General features: G+C 40.7%; 1 protein-coding gene across 1 annotated transcript in view; it reads left to right on the plus strand.

Moving 5' to 3' along the window:
* Nucleotides 1-20,971, plus strand: part of NKAIN3 (sodium/potassium transporting ATPase interacting 3) — a 616,620-nt gene that overhangs the window by 548,436 nt on the left and 47,213 nt on the right. The gene's annotated exons all lie outside the window — the stretch shown is intronic.

A 20,971-nucleotide genomic window follows, 5' to 3' on the forward strand; every position in this document is an offset into this window, starting at 1 on the left:
CCTGGAGCCTGTTTCCGATTCTGTGTCTCCCTCTCTCTCTGCCCCTCCCCCATTCATGCTCTGTCTCTCTCTGTCCCAAAAATAATAAATAAACGTTGAAAAAAAAAATTTAAAAAAAAAGAGTTGTGTGTGTGTGCATGTACTTAGGATAACAGTCCTTTATTGGACTTTTGCAAATAGTTTCTCTATAAGTCTGTGGAAATCTGAAGAAATATTTTCTTTACAAATCAGTGACTTGTTTACTCATTCTCTTTACGGTGCCTTTTGCAAGAGCAGAAGTTTTAAATTTTAATGATGTCCATCTTATCAATTATTTCTCTAATGGACTATGCCTTTGGTATTGTATCTAAAGACATCACCATATCTAAGGTCACCTATATTTTCCCCTATGTTATCTTCTGGGAGTTTTAAAGCTTTATGTTTGACACTCAGGTCTATGACCTATTTTGAGTTCATTTTTGTGAAAGGTTTTCCAGTGTTTTCGCACACGGTTGTCCAGCTGTTCCCGCACTATTTGTGGAAACATTATCTTTGTTCCACTGTATTCCCTTAAGTCAGTTAACCATGTTTATGTGGGTCTATTTCTGGGTCCTCTATTCTGCTCCACTGGTATATTTGTCTATTCTTTCCCCAACAACAAGTTTTGAATGAGCCCTTTTTACCTTTGTTGCACTTATCCAAGAGGTTCCAAAAAGTGTATTTAATATTTTAGCATGAGTTTATTAGACAAATGCTGCGTGCCAGCAAGGGACTAGGCCCAGAGTTACGAAGAAAAGTAGGATAAAGTGACGGCATGATAAAAATTTTAAATTCTGTTGAATACCATAAAAGGTCCCTCAAAATGCCACCAATAACAACTAGTGACAACTAGACCTCAAATTGTAAGTCCTGTGGCTCTACCATTTCCTATTGATAAAATCTAACCACTATTGAGTTCTGATATGTACTTGTATGTAAATATCTTTTTTTTAATTTTTTATGTTTATTTATTTTTGAGAGAGAGAGAGACAGAGACAGAGACAGAGTGTGAGCGGGGGAGGGGAAGAGAGAGAAGGAGACACAGAATCCAAAGCAGGTTCCAGGCCCCAAGCTGTCAGCACAGATCCCGACGTGGGGCTCAAACCCACAAACTGTGAGATCATGACCTGAGCCGTAGTCGGATGCTTAACCGACTAAGCCACCCAGGCACCCCTATAAGTATCTTTTTTTATTAAACTAAAACTGACATATAATGTGATGTCAGTTTCAGACGTACAGCGTATTGATTCAACAATTCTATACATTACTCAGTGCTCACCACAATAAGTATAGTCACCATGTCACCATACAAGATTATTACAGTATTATTGACTATATTCCTTACGCTGTACTTTTCATCTCCATGACTTACTTATTTTATAACTGGCAGTCGGTACCTCTTAATCCCCTTATCTATTTTGCCTGTCTTCCCATCCACCTCCCCTCTGGCAGCCACCAATTTGTTCTCTGTGTAACTATCTTTTTTAATGATTAAAAAATACCCAAGGAGAAGGGGAATTTGTTCTGGTTCTTGAAAGCGAGAAAAATAAGGACGATACTATGTCATTTAGAGACTGTGATATTGACTTACAATAAGAAAAATATATTAAGTGTATTTGGTCTTCATCCAGTTTCTGGCACAGAGCTCCTAAAAACCCTTGGAATTTCCTAGGCAAGAAGGGAAACAAACATGTCTTTTGCTGTATTAATAAGGTGACTTTTGGACCACACTAATGGTAGGGGCTGGTTGACAGCAGAACCAAGCACGTGATGGGAGGGTGGGAAATTTCAGTCCCATCTCACTGGCCTCTGAGGTGGGCAGAGGGTCTGGAAATTGAATCAATGCCAATAATCAATGATTTAGTCTACTACGCCTGCGTAATAGAGCCTCCAAGAAACCCCAAAAGGATAAAGTTCACGAAACTTCCAGGTTTTTGCACATGTGGAGATCTGGGGAGAGGGGCTCACTCATGAGGGCACAGAAGCCCGGCAGCTCCTCCCCACGAACCTGGCCCGTGTTCTCTCTTCCATCTGGCTCTTCCTGAGTTACACGTTTTATAATAGCCACGTATCTGGTACGTAAAATGCGTCTCTGAGTTCCGTGAACCACTCTAGCAAATTAATCAAACCTTCCCCATTAAAGTGTGGAGTGTTGCAGTGGCTGTAAGCGTAATTTATTTGAAACGTGCTCTTCAGTTGAATAGGTCTTTAGCTCAGCTGACAGTTCTGGCTGTTGGAATCCACAGTACACTTCTTGAATCAGTTGATCTGAAGCAGCATTAAAATGTTTTAATAGGCTCCTTGAAACGATAGCAGACCAACACTTACTAAACTTTTAAAAACACCTCCCTTCAAAGGAGATTATTGAAACATTTTCGTGCTCTGATAGGAAATAAGTATTCTGACCACCGAACAGATCTTCGTCAAATGAGCGCAGAAGGTCTGTCTCTGTTTCTAATTCTCCTTTCGTTAGATCATTTGAACAGTGATGAAAGGATATGCCATATAGGTAATGTCCTCGTTCAAGCCCACCTCCTACATGCACAATGCAGGTAAAAACTTGCTGTGCAACCCCGTTTTTCCTTTTAACTGATTTATGTTCCACGAGCTGTTTTCTGATTTACGGGAAGGTGATTTGTCTGCCCACAATTAAAGTGTTTAATTTCCCCGGTGTCCTTTATGCAGTCGTGTGGAAGAAGCAACCAAGTGAATAGCGTGTATTCAAACCTGAAGAATCAGCGTTCCAAACCCGTCAGCTGAGTTTTCTTCTTCTACTCTAACAGGAGCACCCGTTGGGTGTCAGTGCCGTCAGCGTGTGCGAACTTGCACACGCGCCTGCGGCCTCGCGGCAACAAGTGAGAGGGGATTTCAGGGCCCCTCCCCGCAGGCCTGGCCTGCCCGCCCAGAGGGCAAGCGGGCGCCGCCTGCTTTGGGTGCCACGTCTGCCACTCACGCCCCCTCTCATCCCTAGAGAGAGCCCTTCTCCACCCACTGGTTAATGTGCCATTTCACAACCCGTATCCCTATACGATTCTTAGATGACTTTGTCCCTTTAACATTTTGTCCTTTGAAGACTGCAAGGTGGCTGTCCTTCTCCTCGTTCGTGTCGCTGAGGCAGCTGAGAATATCAGCAAGGGACCAATGTGGAAGAACAGGGGCGACACAGGACCCCTCTAGAAGCCAGAGAACAGGGTGGAGATGGGAGGCAAGCAGAGCCCGTTTCACTTTGCTGTTAACTACTGAAATACCATTTCTATGTAGCCTTTTGACCAGAGGCAAAATCCTCTCCTTATTTAGAGATTTACCTGGAGACTTCACTATTTCTAAAATGTAGATAAGCTCTCTTTGTAAGAAGGAAGACCTTGACTTCCTCCCTCTCTCCTTCCCATTCTCTGCATCCCGCTACTCCTCCCCGTCCCCCCCCCTTCTTCTTCCTCTTCCTTCTCTCTCCATTCCCCCTTCCACCTTCACACAATAAACATTATTAGTTGGATGAAATGAGCAAAGAATAGATGTCACGGAAACCCCTGCTGCAAATTATTTGACAATCCTTTTGTAAGTGGGATAAGGCTTAAATTCCTTCTATTCACAGGATTAAAACTGCTAGTAAAAGCAAAAATAACAAGAGTAGGACTGAGGAATATGTGTGTGGTAGAGGTTACAATGGATTCCATGTGTTGCTTTTGTCCTTTTTAGCAGGGATTCAATGTATTTTAATAGTTCTTCGTTGCACAATTGTTTAATTACTTTTCTGAGCAGAGGCATCTCTAGGTATCATGTCAGGTAAAACGTTCCAGAACTTAAAAACAAAACAAAAACAAAGGAAAGGATGCAGCGTGGTACTCAAAATAACATGACTTCCTAGACAGAGTAAGGAGGACGTTGCCGATATGACATATCCTTTCATCATACATGCTAACGTGGAAAGGTTAACATTTCATATGACATCCCCAAAATCCTTCTAAATCTCCTGCATACTAGTCTTACATTGACTTCACTTCACATTAGCGCCGTGGGGGAAGAAGGCAGACGTTTTAAAAACTATCAGCATATTAACTGATGTGAGAAAATGTTTCCTGATCTAATGAAGTGTGAATAAGATTTATCTTTACACTTTCCAGGCTGTGGTTATTAGCCCCCTGGTGAAATGCTCACATCATATACTTGAAAATATAGATTCAAATATACTGCCACAGAAAGTAAATAAACAAATCCAGGTTTTCCACTCTAATTCAAGTGAAACAAACTGTAAAGAAAAGAAAATCTCAAATATAAAAATTAAGAAGAAAAGGTGCTCTTGTGTCAAAACTGCAGTGGGTTAATTTGGTAATATGTTTCCTTATTTGTTCATTCATATCTATAAATAAATATATTTACATAGTCTTCTATTTACTTCTGGAAGTAAACAAGATGATACTCCTTCCTCCAGGAGTCTGTCATTAATTTAGAAAGGTCAGACCTACAGGCATAAAATAGTAAAGAAATGGTTATGAGTTGTCAGGCAGTGATAACTCACGGTGTGAGTCAGTTTCCTGACCTACAGAATAAAGGTGAGGGGAACCCTAATACTTAGTAGCCTCCATTGCATCTTACAAGAGTACATGAACGTAAATAGTTGGCTTCATAAGAGGAAAATAAACTGTGTGATCATTTCACGCAACTGTAGACAATCAGTGCAGGGCTCTGTGTAGGAGCAGTTCCTAGTTCTAAACATGCTTGGGGCAATGGACTCTTTCTCCAGACAAATATTTGCATAGAATTATGTGCTCAGGTCAACTTCTTCACCTCGCTTCTCCACTCATGCTTCCACATTAAATATCCCCCATGACCATACAATAAGAGAAAAGACTCAAATAGCAGACAGGCCAGGCAATAGGATGTGAGGACTCCAGAAAACATGAGACTTCTCTGTGTCAATGAGCAGCAGCTATTCAATTTGAGCTTTTTTTTTTTTGAGGTTTTATTTGTTTAGGTAATCTCTATACCCGATGTGGGACTTGAATCCAAGACCCCGAGATGGAGAGTCACACACTCTTCCACTAAGCCAGCCAGCCTGAGCTAACTATTGATATGCAGGACTTCATATCCAGTCTCCTCCAGTTTTTTAAGGGAAACCAGATATTTAAAAACTTTTGTGATATCTTCCAATGTGAACTTCCAAAATCATGTTTTATTTTGGGCCACCATCTTAACATTTTATGGAAAGGATATATGAACCAATTGGAGCGTATCTGTGAGCTGGGTGTAGACAAAAGACAACGGTTTGTGATGTTTACTCCAGTGATTCGGTGTGGATTGGAGACGCCTGTGAGGTTTAGTGGCATGGTCTGAATTGCTCCCTGAATGTGTGTGTATGCACGCATGTGTACACACAAAGATATATGCTACCAGGAAAGGCAAAAAGGAAGGGGGGCACCCAGACACTGGAAAGATCCATGGTCCAAGGGTAGGAATGATGAGAAAGTTTGGAATGTTTGGGTGAAAAGAAAATTTTTTCCTAGCTAAGGGAGAAATAAGATTGACTTTATAGTAAAACAAAGTCTTGAAAAGCAAATGGAGTTGTTTGAGCAGAAGCTTCTTGAATGCTCTTGGTTAAATGCTTTCTAATCATACATCAAGATTTGAATCTCCTGTGATATTTGCCATAAAATGACACTACCAATGAAAATCCAACACCTCATTAAATAGATTAACTAAATTATATGAAGACATATAACAAAGACACAAACTTCCAAAACACATTTCTTCCTCGGCCATTGATTCACTTGTTATTGGTCCTAAATGTGAATTCAAAATCTCAGAGATCTAATTCAGCAGCAGAAGTGCTGTAGCTTTAACTATTTGCATAGTGATCCCGATGTAAAATTCTGCAGAAAGCAAAACAGAAAACCGGAGTTCAGTTGAATATCAATTCTGCATGGTAATTTCCATTCGTGTACCAATATCTGATTAAATTCATATAATGCAGCTGGGTCCACTTTCATCTTTAATGAAAAGAAAATTTCAGTCAAAGGATGTGAAAACAGGCATTGAAAATTCAAAATATGTTTTTCTTGAGCATTCACGAGAACTCAGGTTCTCATATTGCTCATGTTTCACTTGCGTGCTTTTTGGTTTGTGTTTTGTTGTTGTTATTTACTGTTTGTATGCTTTTATTTGTGAATGTTTGTTATGGCTGTACCGTTGGGATGAAAACTCCAAAAAGGACAGAAGGGGACTCCATAAAATTTAAATTCTGTCCCCCTCCCCAGCCTCTCACCCAAGGGATTATCAGTTCCCCTCCCAGGGGGCGACAGCTGATATCAGTTCTCAGATGACCTTCTGAGAAATACTATGTGCATATAGTACCATTTAGTAATTGAATTTAGCTACCTATAAAAGAAAGCCCAAATAACGATTATTTAGAAGGTAGAGATTTGTTTTTCTCTCACCCAAGAGGAATCTGGATGTAGGCACAGCAGGCCTGTGATGGTGGTTCCACTATCATCAGAGACTCAGGATCTTTATCTGCCTTCCTCGTTATTCTTGGGACCCAATTTTCATCCTGAAAAGCACTTCATGATCACAATATGGTGGCTAGAGTGAAATCTATCACATCAATATTCCAGCCAAGAAGGAAAAACAAAAAAGCAAAAAACAAAAAAACAAAAGAGTTGGCCTCCCAGCAGCCAACTTCTTTTCAAGAAATTTAAAAGTCCCACACTATCTAATTGACTAGCCCTGTCTGAGGGGATAGATTTTAAGCTGGGCACTTTGCCACTCCCAAACATTGGGGTTCTGTTGGTAAAGAATAAAGGAAGAATAGACAGGGAAAAGGCAACTAGTAATCTACTACAATGTATAAGCCATAGGCATATGTATTCTCCTCCCTGTTTTTTAAACAAATGGTGGCATATTATAAATACCCACATTACTTTTGATTTTATCCACTATGTTTATTAGATTTTAGTAGGACCAAAGGACATGGAGCTGATTCCTCTGAAAGACAGGTTCTGCACGACCCCAGCTGCTCACAACTACGGTTGCTTCCTTCACTCCTTGCTGTTCAAAGAGCAGTCTGCAAACCAGCAACAGTAGTATCCCTGGAACTTGCTGGAAATGCAGAATCTGAGGCTCCACCTTAAATCAGAATTTACAGTTCAGAATTTACAGTTCAACAAGATCCCAGAAAGACATATGTGCATTTGAGTTTGAGAGGCAGTGTGTACTTTCAACCCTGCTAAAGTCCCACTTTAGTGACTGGTAGTATATTAGGAGCCCTCTCCCAACTAGCAGTTAGGGGCTGGAAGCAATTCCATGTCCTAAGATGGAGTCTGTAAGCACCCTGTTTAAATGAGGGCCAGTGAGACGGTCAGCTGTACACTTAGTGGTCTGTTCCTAATTGTGCCATCAGTCACCAGTTCTGGTTCCTTCCTCCAACCCCGACTCCTTCTCTCCTAGACTGGAAGGAAGGTGGCTTTCAACTCCATCTACTTTTCTCCCTAGTTTCTAGATCCCCTTTTCTCATGGAGCTGTTCTTGCTTCCAGTTTCCTTAACTCTTCTTCAGTGAGCCTCACTGCATTTTAATCCCTCAAGCCAAGAGCTCTGAAATGGTCTCATCACCCCAAAGCCTGGATCCTGGCCTTCTTTGCTTTCTTGGGTCAGGACAACCTTGGCTAGTGACGATAGTCGGGGTCAGAGATGACTTTGGTACTCTCCTGAACTTTGTTTTGGAGGCAGTCCTTCCTCCCCAGATCCCAAGCAGATTTTTCTCACCCTAAGTTTGGGCCACGCCCAGATTGTCCCTGCTTGTTCTCTTTTACCCAAGGAGATGTCAACAAGGACCATGCTGCTAATGTCGAAAAGTGACTTGTTGCTGAGTCCCGCCATCGACCTAGAGTCTTTTGGTCCACTATTGCCACAGCAAGAATTGCTTGTAGATGCTGTGGCCAGGCTGGAATACAGCAGTAGAGTAAGTGGCCCCATCAGGGAAGGAGATGTGGAAGCCTGGCAGAACCGAACACTCACAGTCAAGTAGGAGTGTAGTACCAATACTATTTGAATTTGGATAGGTAAAAAGGCCATTAGATTTGACAAAATGTACGCTGTTAACCTTTAAAGGAGCAATCTCAGCAGAAAAATAGGGCCAGAAGCCAAACCGCAGTGAATTAAGGAAGGAATGAAAAGCAAAGGAAAGGAGGCAGCTGATAAAAACATTCATTTCAGAAATTTGTGGGTAAAAGGAAGAAGCTGTAAAGACATAACAGAATCAAGTGACATTTTTGTAAGATAAGGGAGAACTAAACGTTTCTGAAGGCACGAGGAAAAGAGCCTGTGAAAAGAAGATATTGCAGACAAATTCAAAAGAGCAGAAGAAAGATCTTTGAAAATCAAGATAAGAAGAAACTAACATTAGTGAGGGGGGTTGTCTTGGCTTAAAGAGGAAAGATTTCTTATCCTCAGACACATCAAGAAGGTATGATGGAAACATGTAGAATGGAAATACAATAAGTTGTGTCTGTGGATAGGTTAATTGGTCTACTTTAATAGTCTTACACTCAACAAAGTAATGGCAAGATCCAGGAATGTTTGAGTTACATGTGGAACACTCACAGAATCAAAGAGTTTTATGGTGGGAAAAGCTTATGGAACAACCTACTAATGTGCACTCTTCTTCTGAAGAGATAGGAAACCATGAATGAAAGGAGAAACCTATTCGCCAAGACAGGTTTAAGAGTCTAGTGGCTGTCAGGATTTTATGCTATCTAGAACAATCCCTGAAGATCATGAGCTAGAGATGAAGACAGAAGTTGCCAAGTAAATGAAGCTGAAGCTAAGACTGAGGCCAATGGTAAACTTCAGAATGGAGATGAAAGTCCGAGTTGAGGCTGAAGAAGTGTAGTTTATTGGTGGGACCTGAGCATTATATTTTGAACGCTTTGCTTTGTGACCCAAAAGCAGGGGCAAGAAATGAGAAACAAAAGTGATACTGAGTTGGGGCCTAGTGCAGTCTGTCAATGAACAAGAAGGAGGGGGGCCTAGGGCTGTAGGGAGGGCAATATGAAGTGACTTGCCTCAGTCAGTGGGGAACCTCTGATATAAACTGCTTCCTCATCTTCCCAGATCTTGCCCAGTTTAAACTGTGTCAAAAGTGTAGGTGTTTGTGGACTAAAGATTTATAGTTGATTCCTGATTCTACTAATAACTAGCTATGAAACCTGAAAGAAGTTATTTGAATCCTTGGGTTCCTCATTCACAAAAGAGAGATAATAATATTCATCTCACAAATATGGTTGTGACAATTAAATTACCAAGAACTTAGCACCAAGTCCTAGCCCCCAGTAAATACTCAAAATGTAGCTACAAATGGTTCCATAGGTCTCTTCTTCTCACGGGATGTAAACTATGTCATGATATGTAAGGAGATATAATCTGTCTTGAAGTATCGGATTTTTACCATAAAAATAGCAGTATAATACATGTCCATCCAGATATTTCCTAGAATCTCAATAATGAATGAGATCATTCTCTCAGTTCACCTCCCACCATGTAGAAAAGTAGAAAACTATCCAACTTGGTAGGGAACATATACTTTTTGTAATGATTCTGAAGGAAATAGCCTTGTGGGACCTTAATGCCATTTTAAGATGCCATATTTTTAAAGCTCATTGAACACCAATCTCTCCCACTGAGTTTACATGGCACCAGAGCATCTTCCCACACAGTTTCTACCTTTTAGGGAGACCCAGTTCTAATTACCACTGAACCAACCCTAATGTCTTCCTCTTAGGTTGTCCATACAGCAGAACAGTTGCAGTCTGATAACTGATAAAGCAGAACTAAAACAGGAAATCAGTACTCAGGCATATTGTCAACTATTCTCATCCTTAAACACCTGAAATAGAAGCAGAAGTGCCAACTAATTTCACTCACAACTACATAAATAGTATAACTTATTTTTTATGTAGGATTTTAGTGACTATAGTAGGTCCACAGAGATTTTTTAATTAAGGTGTAAATTAGATCTTTAAGGCATCTAGAGATTTCACTGGCTTCTGAAGTAAATAATTTTAAATCAAAAAAATTAGTTGGGAAAAATGGTTTTTAAAGTTTATTTTTATTTATTTTGAAAGAGAGATAGAAAGCAAGGGGGGAAGGACAGGGAGAGAGGGAGACAGAATCTCAAGAAGACTCCAGACTGTCAGCACAGAGCCCAATGCAAGGCTTGGTCTCACAAACCATGAGATCATGGCCTGGGTCGAAGTCAAGAGTCAGACAATTAACCAACTGAGCCACCCAGGCCCTCCACCCTCTCCCCCCACATACACAAACAAAAGTTTTTAAACTCCTTTCTTTCAGTCTGACCCTCTTTTCCAGCCCAAATAACTTTTCTGAGTAATATTCCAACCTGCAAATTTTTTCTGGAGTCAGCCCCTTTCTGGAATTTGGTTAGGTGTGAACATTCTTCACTTCAGTGGAGGTTGGCAATTACCCCTAAGATGTGTACCTTGAAAGGACCAAGTTGGAACAATGAAGCTTGCTGGGAGCAGACTCTGGCACTATGGAAATGCAGCTGCTCCTGTGAGAGCCTACAACCAGTTCTCACTGACCCGCCCTGGTAGTTCATGGCTCCATTTGAAGTATTTAGGTTGTAACACCTTAGGTGTGGCTTCTATAACCCAGAACTATCTCTGTCTTCCAGAAATCACACAACTGGTTTTCATCAATGGTAGGGAACCAAGATTTTACCATGGTGGTTATGTTTTTCTTCTTTGACCCAGGCAACTGTCCCATTTTTCCAAAATACGAATGCCACAAATTATAGAGCAGAAAAATTAACACCATTCCTGCACCACCTCAAAATGGAATAAATTATTAAAAACATTACAGAATGACTGTAAATAATAAAAGATGAGAGAACCCTTGGAGGTCAACATAGACTTTCTAAGAATAAGTCAGAGTGAATTAACCTTGCTTCCTTTTTGGTCATGATTTCTAGGCTGTGCTTGGATTCAAATGCATGATGCACACGTATTTCAACAAAGCATTTAGTAATCAACTAAAACACAATAATAATGGGGCGCCTGGGTGGCTCGGTCGGTTAAGCGTCCGACTTCGGCTCAGGTCATGATCTCGCGGTCCGTGAGTTCGAGCCCCGCGTCGGGCTCTGTGCTGACCGCTCAAAGCCTGGAGCCTGTTTCAGATTCTGTGTCTCCCTCTCTCTGACCCTCCCCCGTTCATGCCCTGTCTCTCTGTGTCTCAAAAATAAATAAACGTTAAAAAAAAAATGTTTAAAACACAATGATAATGAATTTTCCTGGACCCATACAGGCACTCATATTTGAAAGAAAATATCACGACCATATAATTCTGGCATCATTCCAAAGGTATATTAAAAAAGGAACTCTTAGTTTAGGAAGTAAGAAAATGGACATCATTAGTGAAAAACTCCTCCTTTCTATTGATTTCAACATGTTATAAGAAACAATAATGGTTTTGGCCGGTGGATTGGAAAGTACCTAACAAAACAAAGGAGAAGCCTAAAAACTCCAGATTATTAGACACAAGGATCCTGGAACTACTTAATACTCTTGACTCAAATTTTTGACTTCTTATGCTTTGAAAAATGCTTTTAAAGGTTGAAACCATCATTTTAAAAGTACATAGTGTGTGGTGAATAACGTGTTAAGTAGATAGGTGGATAGCCCTTAATTCTATGTAAGGGCTACTATGAAAAGTAATACTGCCTTCTTGGGAATAATGCTATAAAAGAGTTTGTAACTATTTGGCTAAGTACATGCGGCTTTGAGCTGTAGAAGAACCACATATAGAGCAGCAATAAGGAGAGGAGTTAACATCATGGACTAAACAGCCAGAGTGTCACTTCCTACCTAAGTGAGTTGGGAACAAGTTCATTAATTTTTATGCCTCGATTTTCTCATTTACAGAATGGAGTTAGTAAAGCACTTAACTCCTAGAGATGTAAGGACTTGATGAATTAATGAACATATCATGCCCAGAATGGGGTCGAGCTAAGCCCTGTACTAAGCAGTGGATATCCACTATCTTAGTAATCCTCACAATAATCAATTAAGTAATATGATCATTATACCGTGCCCAAGGTCACTCAGGTAGTAGTGGCAAAGCCAAAACTTGAACTGAGGTCTCTCCAACCAGAAGCTGAACTCTTGACACCATAACCATCCACTGTAAGGTCAGCATTGGCTCTCAAGAACAAGGCTAAAATCCATCCTAAGACCTGGATATATCAGAGCAAGACTACTAGCAAGAGTAACTCATTTATTCCCCAAGTGTTAAATGAAACCCCTTGAACCCTTGCTGGAAGTAACATCATTGGCCCTAGGACCAAGGTGAAGTTGTTCCAGCAGTCAGGAGAGAAGAAATACGGAGGCTCAGAACCAAACAGGGTGCAGGAACACCACATGGGCAAAGTGACAGTACTCAGCATTCATTTAACAGGGACAATCAGTGGAGATCAAGGGTCCATGGCATGGGCTACTCCCCAACTTTGACCCTGAGTGGAGGGTCATTGAGCTGCTGCAGCAGTGATGAAGTATGGGCAGGTCCTAGGCTATGCATCTGGCTTACACAAATGCCCATTAGTTACAAAAGCTGGTATGCCTCGGTACTGTGGCCAGTTTCTCACACAGAATTTCCTGGGGCCGTCTCAGATCTAGGCCACAGCATCATCAGTCTCCTTCTGACTCCTGTTCAAGGAGGTGGAATTGCCTCCATCGGCTAATTCAGCCAAGTGGATCTTTCACATTTCACTAGGTGGGGTTGTCAGCTAAGTCCCTCAAACAAAATAAGAAGCCTGTGAAAGCCTTACCTCATTACAGAGAAGCAGGTTTCCATATTGCAAAATTTCTCTCCTCAAATTTCACAGTCACATATGAGCAGAAAAATGCCTGTCCTGAGATCTACAAACCGTGTATGCCCACACACAACTCCATTGGCAACAGTGGGCTAAGCAGTCTGTTGAGGTTACATACCTGCTACTGGCTGGAGCAGTGTCCATAAAAGACAGGGCTCCAGACTTTGCCATTTGTAAATAGCTTCATTGGTGGCTGAGCCAGCCCCTCAGTGAGAAGCAGATGAGCAGTGGATAGACATATGGACCAGTATGCTTATAGGGCAGTGCCTGGCTAAGCAGAGGGCTCAGAGCACAGCTGCTCCGCCACCCACCGCCTTCCACTGGGTGCTCTAGGGGTCTCAATTCTCAACACATGTCTATTTGAAGATAAACATCCCGCTGTTGGGTTATGTGGTCCAGTGGCAAGCTGGATCTGAGGGTGCATTTGTAGAGATGTCTCTCCCGAGACACTGAGGGCAACCCAACATGAAAGGGGCTCAAAAAGACTGTGTTCTAGCAAGCCAGACAGAAGATTCTGAATGAGTCATGAGAACAAGAGGTTTGAGTTGCCAGAGGCTGAAGTCAGCAGCTCAAGATGGGAACAGGGTATAGAACATCATACAAGAAGTCTGAGGCCATCTGAGTGGACATAGGTGGAGAGGAGGGCTCCTGCCCAAGGCCAGCTTTTACTACAGTTTCCTGACCCTGATTCCATTTAAAAGGACAAGTGCGAGAAGGCAGAGCTCCATGAACCCTGGCTTACTTATAAGCCCACATAGCGAGGAAGACATGTATGCTCACCCGAGACCTCATCCATCACATTCTGACACTATCACAAAAACAACTCTTTATCACCAAACTACATTCATGTTAATCTTACATGTTTAAAAATTCTGCTTTAGTTTACATTGTGAAACAGGTAAAACTACATGAAATTTTCCTTAATAGAAAGTTTTCTTCAAATTACCTCGTAACCCTCAGATACTGTAACCCTACCCAACTATTCACATGACACCATTGAAGAATTACTGAACTGGACACTTAGAAAAGTCCTAGATGAAATGACCTATCTGAATAGGTACATTTGTTTGTTTGCTTGTTTTTGTTTGTTTGTTTAAAGAATGCTCTTATTCCCCAACAACTTGCCACCAGAAATGCACTATCTGACAACAGTGCTCTTTGCAAATCAGAGTAACATTTGTGTCCTCTACGATATTGCTGAGCTGGCTTGTGCAGAGTGTCTGCATCACAAAAGCATGTCATTAAAAGGCTTATCTTCCTTGGTAGAAGCCAGCAATCCATTAGTTTTCCATTTTGACTGTCTACACAAGTGCTTCCCATACACGTAAGGGCAGTAAATCCCCAAAGCCCGAATAAATGCGATGCTGTTGCTGTTGTGCATTTTTATGGTCATCGTGGAGAAAACAACTTATTTCCATATTCATTGGTTCATTTGGAGCCCAGCATGCCAGTGGGACTCTTAGGAGATTGAACCAAATGTCTTCAAATAATTTCAGGCTTCTCTTGGCATAGGACACTTCCATAAACAGACATAACTCTCATTCTGGATTCCTGAAGGAAAAGTATGAGCAGCTTGATTAAAAACAAATAGGTTAGGACTCACTAGGATTCACACCCTTCCCAGAGGGGTCCATATAAATAAAAAGCCGGTTCCTCCTACAACTTCTTCCCCTGAGGATCCTAAGATCTTAGACTTCTGTTCTGTTGGGCACGCAAGAGAAAACAGATGGACGTGGGTGATAGTTGCACAAAAAGACCCTCCTGGGAGTCATAGAGAAAGAAATGTGTCCACACAGCACTGTGAGATGAGACTGTCCACCAGCTGCCTGTTCTTCAATCTCAAGGTTTTTTGATCACTCCCTAGAAAGGAAGGATACACCTACTGTCCAGTCCAAAATTGAGGGTGAACCATGGTACAAAGTTCAATATCACTCCTAGGAGAGAGTCAGAAGATTCTCAAATTAATAACCCACCATAAGTTGTGTGTCTGGACATTCTGTTGTTTACCACTCTGACATGGCACCGGGACATACTGAATTCCCGCTTGCTGTGAGAATTGGAGCATTGCTATACTTCATGAAAACCACTATGTCTCTTCAGTCAAATGGCTGAGAAATTCTTACTCCTTCATATTTATTTCTTCTCTTCCCAGTGAAGGAAGCAACGTGCATTCAGGAATACATTAGCTACTTTCGATATACTTTAACTGTTTGGTTTCATGTAAACCCAACCAATAGTTAATTCATAAGTGAAAATAGCCTAATGTCCTTTTTCTTTCTAAATGTGTAGCTTCCATCCATCTGTCTAAGATGGTATAATCTTGTTCTCGTGTCTATTGTGTGACATAGACGTTATCACAGCAAAACAGAAAAGTCTATGGGACTTATCAAGTCAAGACAACAGATGCTGATGCACACAAGCAGAGTTGGCTTTTACTTTGACTGAGTGACAGGGTGACCCATGTGGGAATTTCAGGGTTGCTAATGTGCTGGAATTCTAAAATTCACCTACTTTGTTCCAGCCATACTCATTTCCCTCCCACACTTTGCTTTGAAATACAGTGCTTCTCATCATTTACTTGCTTAAAAACATTTAGTAAGTACCTTCTTTGTACCAGGAAAAATGCTAAGTTTCAGGAACGCAAAGTGAAATTGAGAAAAAGTTCTCACCTTGTGAGAGCCTGGCAGTGGAGACAGACATGTAAATAGATAGATAAATATGCCTGAATCAAAGAACACGGGGCTGTGCCTATGTAGTGGAAGGAGTAGATCTTCTTCCTAAAGGAACCAGGGCAGGACTCTGAGGACGTGGACTTTGCAGCAGCTGTCTCAGACGGGTCCTGCCTTCAAGGACCCACTGGGAAGATAACAAATGAACACAAAGCTTTAACACAAAGCAATACTGGGAACTGCCATTAGAGATCTAAGAACAAAGTCCCGAAACAGTTCAGACTAGAGGTGTATCCACTGGGGGGATCAAAGAAAGTGATATTTACAACAGAGCTTAAAGGATGAGAGGGTCTGTGCAAGCAGAGATGTGAGAACAGGTTAGGGGGTCACGGGCCAGTGAAGAATGGGGTGTGCTCAGGGAGTTGGAGCACAGTTCGTGGCAGAGAAGAGTAGGGGAGAAGGCTTGAAAGCCAAGTTGAGGTAGGATTATAGAGGGCTTGGAAGCAGATAAAAGTGATGTGTGCTTGGCCAGGAAAATAATCTTTGTTCTTTATTTCCCCAAATTGTAAATCATGGTTTAAGGAAAAGCCCATTGTATCCAAATACCCTGTATTAATTTCCACCTTTAAAAAAGAAACTAAAACAAAAACAAACAAAAACCTCATTAATGTCACATCTCTGTCCAGATCTTGTTCCTGTCTCTACTCTCCTTTTCCAAAACTCCTTGAAAGAATAGTTGACATCTTATTTTCTCTTGAACCCATTCTGGTCACATTTTTGCCCCCATCCTCTACCAGAACAACTCCATCAAGGTCACCCATGTGCTCTACACTGCCCAGTCCAGTCGTCAAGGCTCAGTACTCATTGTCCTTGACCTGCCAGAGACCTTTGACACAGTTGATTGCCCTTGCTTTCTTATATTGCTGTACCTCTCTAGTCAGGCCTTTTCAGTCTCTTCCTGGTTTCTTGACTTCTCTCTAAACCCTAAATGTCATAATGTTCCAGAACTTCATCCTTTGACTCCCTTTTCTAACTTCACTCATTTCCTTAGCATTCTGATCCAATCATATAGCTTTAATTTCTTTATTTGTTTTTGAGAGACAGAGAGAGACAGAGTGTGAGCGGGACAGGGGGAGGAGGGTGGGGCAGAGAGAGAGGAAGACACAGAATCCAAAGTAGGCTGCAGCCTCTGAGTAGTCAGCACAGAGCCCGACACGGGACTTGAACCTACGAACCGTGAGATCATGACCTGAATCAAAGTCGGAGGATTAACCGACTGAGCCAACCAGGCACCCCCATGTAGCTTCAAATACCATCTATAGATATACCGATAACCTCCAAATTTATAATCAGCCTTTCCCTGCGCACCTTCTCAGGATTGTGTTTTCAGCAAGCAACCTTAAGGAATGAGGTAACTTCTCCCCCATCACACCCCAACAAAGAGTAGGCTTGCTTCCCATTGCTGTAAAAGTAGCTCAATGTTCCTCTCCTGTAACACAACCCACTGTGTGTGCAGGAGTCTGTCATGGCCCAAGGAGAATGTGGCAGAGATATGAAGCTCACACTGGCTGCTGAGCTATGAGTAATGAAGTCCTTTATCTCTAACCCAGCATCCATGAAACAGTAACAGGCTAACTCGTTAGCTTATAGAGTAAAATCCCAAACCCTGCAGTTCTTGACATTAGATATCTATGCTTTCTTTTATATGTAACTTAACGTCTTAACCCAAATAAAAAATTAAATTATAGAAGGTTTCAAGTTACACATAGAACTTGAAAATGTTCGGTTTAATGACTTTCATAAGGATAAAGCTCTACACAGAGTGAAGTGTGTCAGCCTCTGCCTGCTTCCTGCAGGTGGCTTTGGCCAAGACCTTTATAGAGTCATTTTGGATTTGAGGGAAAAAAATCAACCAACAAAGAACATTTTAGAGCCTAGTGCTAAATAGAGACGCTTCTGTCATTCCTTAAGGAATCTCTTAAACATTAATGCTTAAATGTTAGTGTAAATGCTGGGATATCTAGGAAAGTCGTTGGGGAGTTCTTTTTGTTTAAGGATCCTTTTGGCTTCCTTCAAACCCCACTGATTCTTTCACCCTAAGTGAGGCAGGGCCTGTATAAATTCTTCTGAGTTTCTTAGATGAGCTTTTCTCATCCATTTGTTGCACCTAAAAGTGATCCCTTAAGACACTCATGCTTTTAGAAATGCCTCATTTCTTTGATTTATCCTAAGATTCGCAACTAGCAGGACTCACAGCCAGTGGCTGTCATCCTAGTTTCTACATATGTGAAATATAATCCTGCCAATCTTTATACAAGGCCTGCAGGGCAAAAGAAATCAATCACATATACAAATCCTACTTGCAAAAACTAATCAATCCCTTATACAAGAAGTGGTGTTGGAATCTAGTCTTCCGCCATTTGCATTTATGTACTATACCAAAAAAATGGACTTTATGCAGTCAGAATTTACAATACATTGGAGAAAATCATTTAAATGTTATAACTTTGGAGATGGATAACTTAATGGAAAAGAAGAAAGTGTCTTTAAAATGACTGAGTCCTTCAAAACTTTATTAAAAGCAGACAATCGGGACAATCCTGGTGTTATTTACTTTGTGTATCTTTGCTGTTGGCAAGAATGCATGTTATTCTATTTCTTGGAGATAAGCAGAAAGCCACAGGGACTATTTCAAATCATATTCTGGGAAACCAAGAACTACACAACACTCAGCCATCAACAAATTGGTGATTAACATGATGTCTAGACAGGTTCTCATGAGAATAATATTATTAATTAAGCAGCAGTTTGGTTAATCACGATAGCAAAAGTAATTTTTGGAATAAATATTTTATTAGTGTGCCCATCAATAAAGCAAAAGTAAAAGGATATATGCTAATTAATTCATTTGTTGTAATATTGAGATTAAGGCTGGCAATTTCTGCTTGAGGGCCTGGAGAATGAGCTAATATTCTAGTATGGCACGTCTTTATCTTACTGTTTCCAGCTAATGGTACTGTATATTTCAATTACCTAGCCCAAATTCCTTTCTTGTCATCTATCAAGATATTTTTAAGGCCCATTAGTGAAGAATTGAATTTGACAAATTTTCTGTTGCTATACATTTATCTTTTCTTTTAAAACTGGGTGTTCTCCCATTTCATCAGCAACAAAAACTTCACTGAATGAGGAAAGATAGTGAGCTGTAACTAGAATTAAGACCCTGATCTTACTTTCCATCAGTCAAAAGACTCATTTGGAAAAGAAATAAATATACTGGCCAGTTCTCTTCAGTACACAGACAATGAATCTTTTCAGAAAACATAGTTAACCCAATATTTTTAGCATAATCCATAGCCCTAAAACTACAGGGAATAAATATAAGCTAATAAAACTTCTGTAAAAAAAGTATTTCTGGAAAAAAATTATTCGGATGAGCTTGCTCTCTTTTGTATTAATAAAAGAACATCTATGGGACCTTCCCGGTTGGTGAACACTTGGAGATTTGGGGAGAGTGGTGCACCTGAGGAACAGGGAAGCTCTACACTTTACCCCCTACCTTGCCCCATGCATCTCTTCCATCTGGCTATCCCAGAGTTAAATCCTTTTATAATAAACTAGAAATCTAGCAGATGGCCTCAAGCTATAAAAGGACCTAAAGAATACCTTTAGTGCAGTCAAGGTGATGTGTGAAAACTCAAAGGGAGTGTCAGAAACCCTACAGGAGGTCTACAACAGTGACTGGGATAATCATGAGAAACCAATGACCATTGTAGGAAGTGGTGATCTCCTTCACAGGTAAGACTATGAAGAGAAAAGAGCTGAACAGACTTTGAGGACTATGGAATACTATGGAGCCCAGTTCAGTGAGATGAAGGAAAGAATCGCCAAGTGGGTTGGAAACTCATGGACTGTGACAGTGCCCAGCGCCACTTGGAGGCATGCAGAATACAGAAAAGACAGGTGAGGTTAGTGTGGCCAAGGCTGATGAAGAGTTCATCAAAGGCCGGATTGTGTCTAAAGATCTGAACCAGGAATTACTAAAGGAGTTGCCTATTCTCCACAATAGTCTTACTGGCTGTTAAATGACCATCTTCCAAAACATTTCCAAGTTGAGGCATGTCTTCCACAGGGAGATGAGCAAACTCAACCACAATTTCTACGAGGTGATGAGCAAACTGGAGAAGCAACATTCCAATAGTCTTGTTGATGAAAGAACCATCAAGCGGCAACAGATGCTCTTTGGTCATCTCTCCCTTGGTTCGAACCTCTGTGTTTCGAGCCTTCTGACCTCACCGCTTCCTCTGCATTTTCCTGAAAGAGTGAGAGGAAATCCATCTCAGCAAGTGAGGAAAAGCTAAAACCTGATCCTGCCCAGTCTGAAGGTGAATTCCTAGTTCAGGTTCCTAATCTACAGGGTAGTCACAAACACCAGATGGATTGTTCTCTGCACTGGGAATTTCAGCCTTTGATACTGGGACTATCAGAGACTATCCTTTCCAAATGTTATTTTATAAAGGGAGGAGAGGACAGACTTTAACAACAGAGAGAAAAGTAAGAAGACAGACTATATAACCACTATTGAGGTATCTATTTTTCAGCAAAGTACTTAGAGTAATTTTAGACTAGACTAGCTGCATTGACAATTTTGTCCTTCAGGAATTGCGGTGTCTCTGGCTCCATGAAATAAAAATTGCCTTCTCAGTATAGTAAGTACAGATAACAATATGAAAAACTAGAAAGCCTGTGCTCTAGCACCTGAATTTATTTAACCACTAGTATCCAAGTGTAAACTATCTCTTCGGTGTCATTATATGATTAATGAACTAAAAGTTCATGCATTTTCTGATGATATAATTAACAAAACAATTTAGTATTTAAATAGAATTGTATTCTCAGAGCATTTCAAACAACTAAGTAGATGATTGGTATTTAATTTACAGTTAGCATATTTTGATTCCTTTTATGTCATTAAGTATTAAAATAGTTGTAGTAATAATGAGTATTGCTACAAATTGCCCTTTAAGTAGTCAAACTTAAAACTATATGTTCTGAATAATCTGTGGTGATTTTAAAATATAAGGACTATAAATCCCAAATCAAAATCCAAGTGAAATGTCTAAAAACATTTTCCCATTTTTGTGTTCTGTTTTAAAAAGCCATTGCAACTGAGTAGAAATGGCAAAACGCTGTAAAAATCACAGCTATTGGGGTGCCTGGGTGGCTCAGTCAGTTAAGCATCTGACTTCAGCTCAGGTCATGATCTCGCAGTTCATGGGTTCGAGCCCTGTGTTGGGCTCTGTGCTGACAGCTTGGAGCCTGGAGCCTGCTTCAGATTCTGTCTCTCCCTAGTTCAAAAATGAATAAACATTAAAAAAATTAAATCACAGCTATTATTTAAAATCAAGA

This window comes from Felis catus, chromosome F2 (assembly GCF_018350175.1).
Source record: "Felis catus isolate Fca126 chromosome F2, F.catus_Fca126_mat1.0, whole genome shotgun sequence".
Classification (NCBI taxonomy): Eukaryota; Metazoa; Chordata; class Mammalia; order Carnivora; family Felidae; genus Felis; species Felis catus.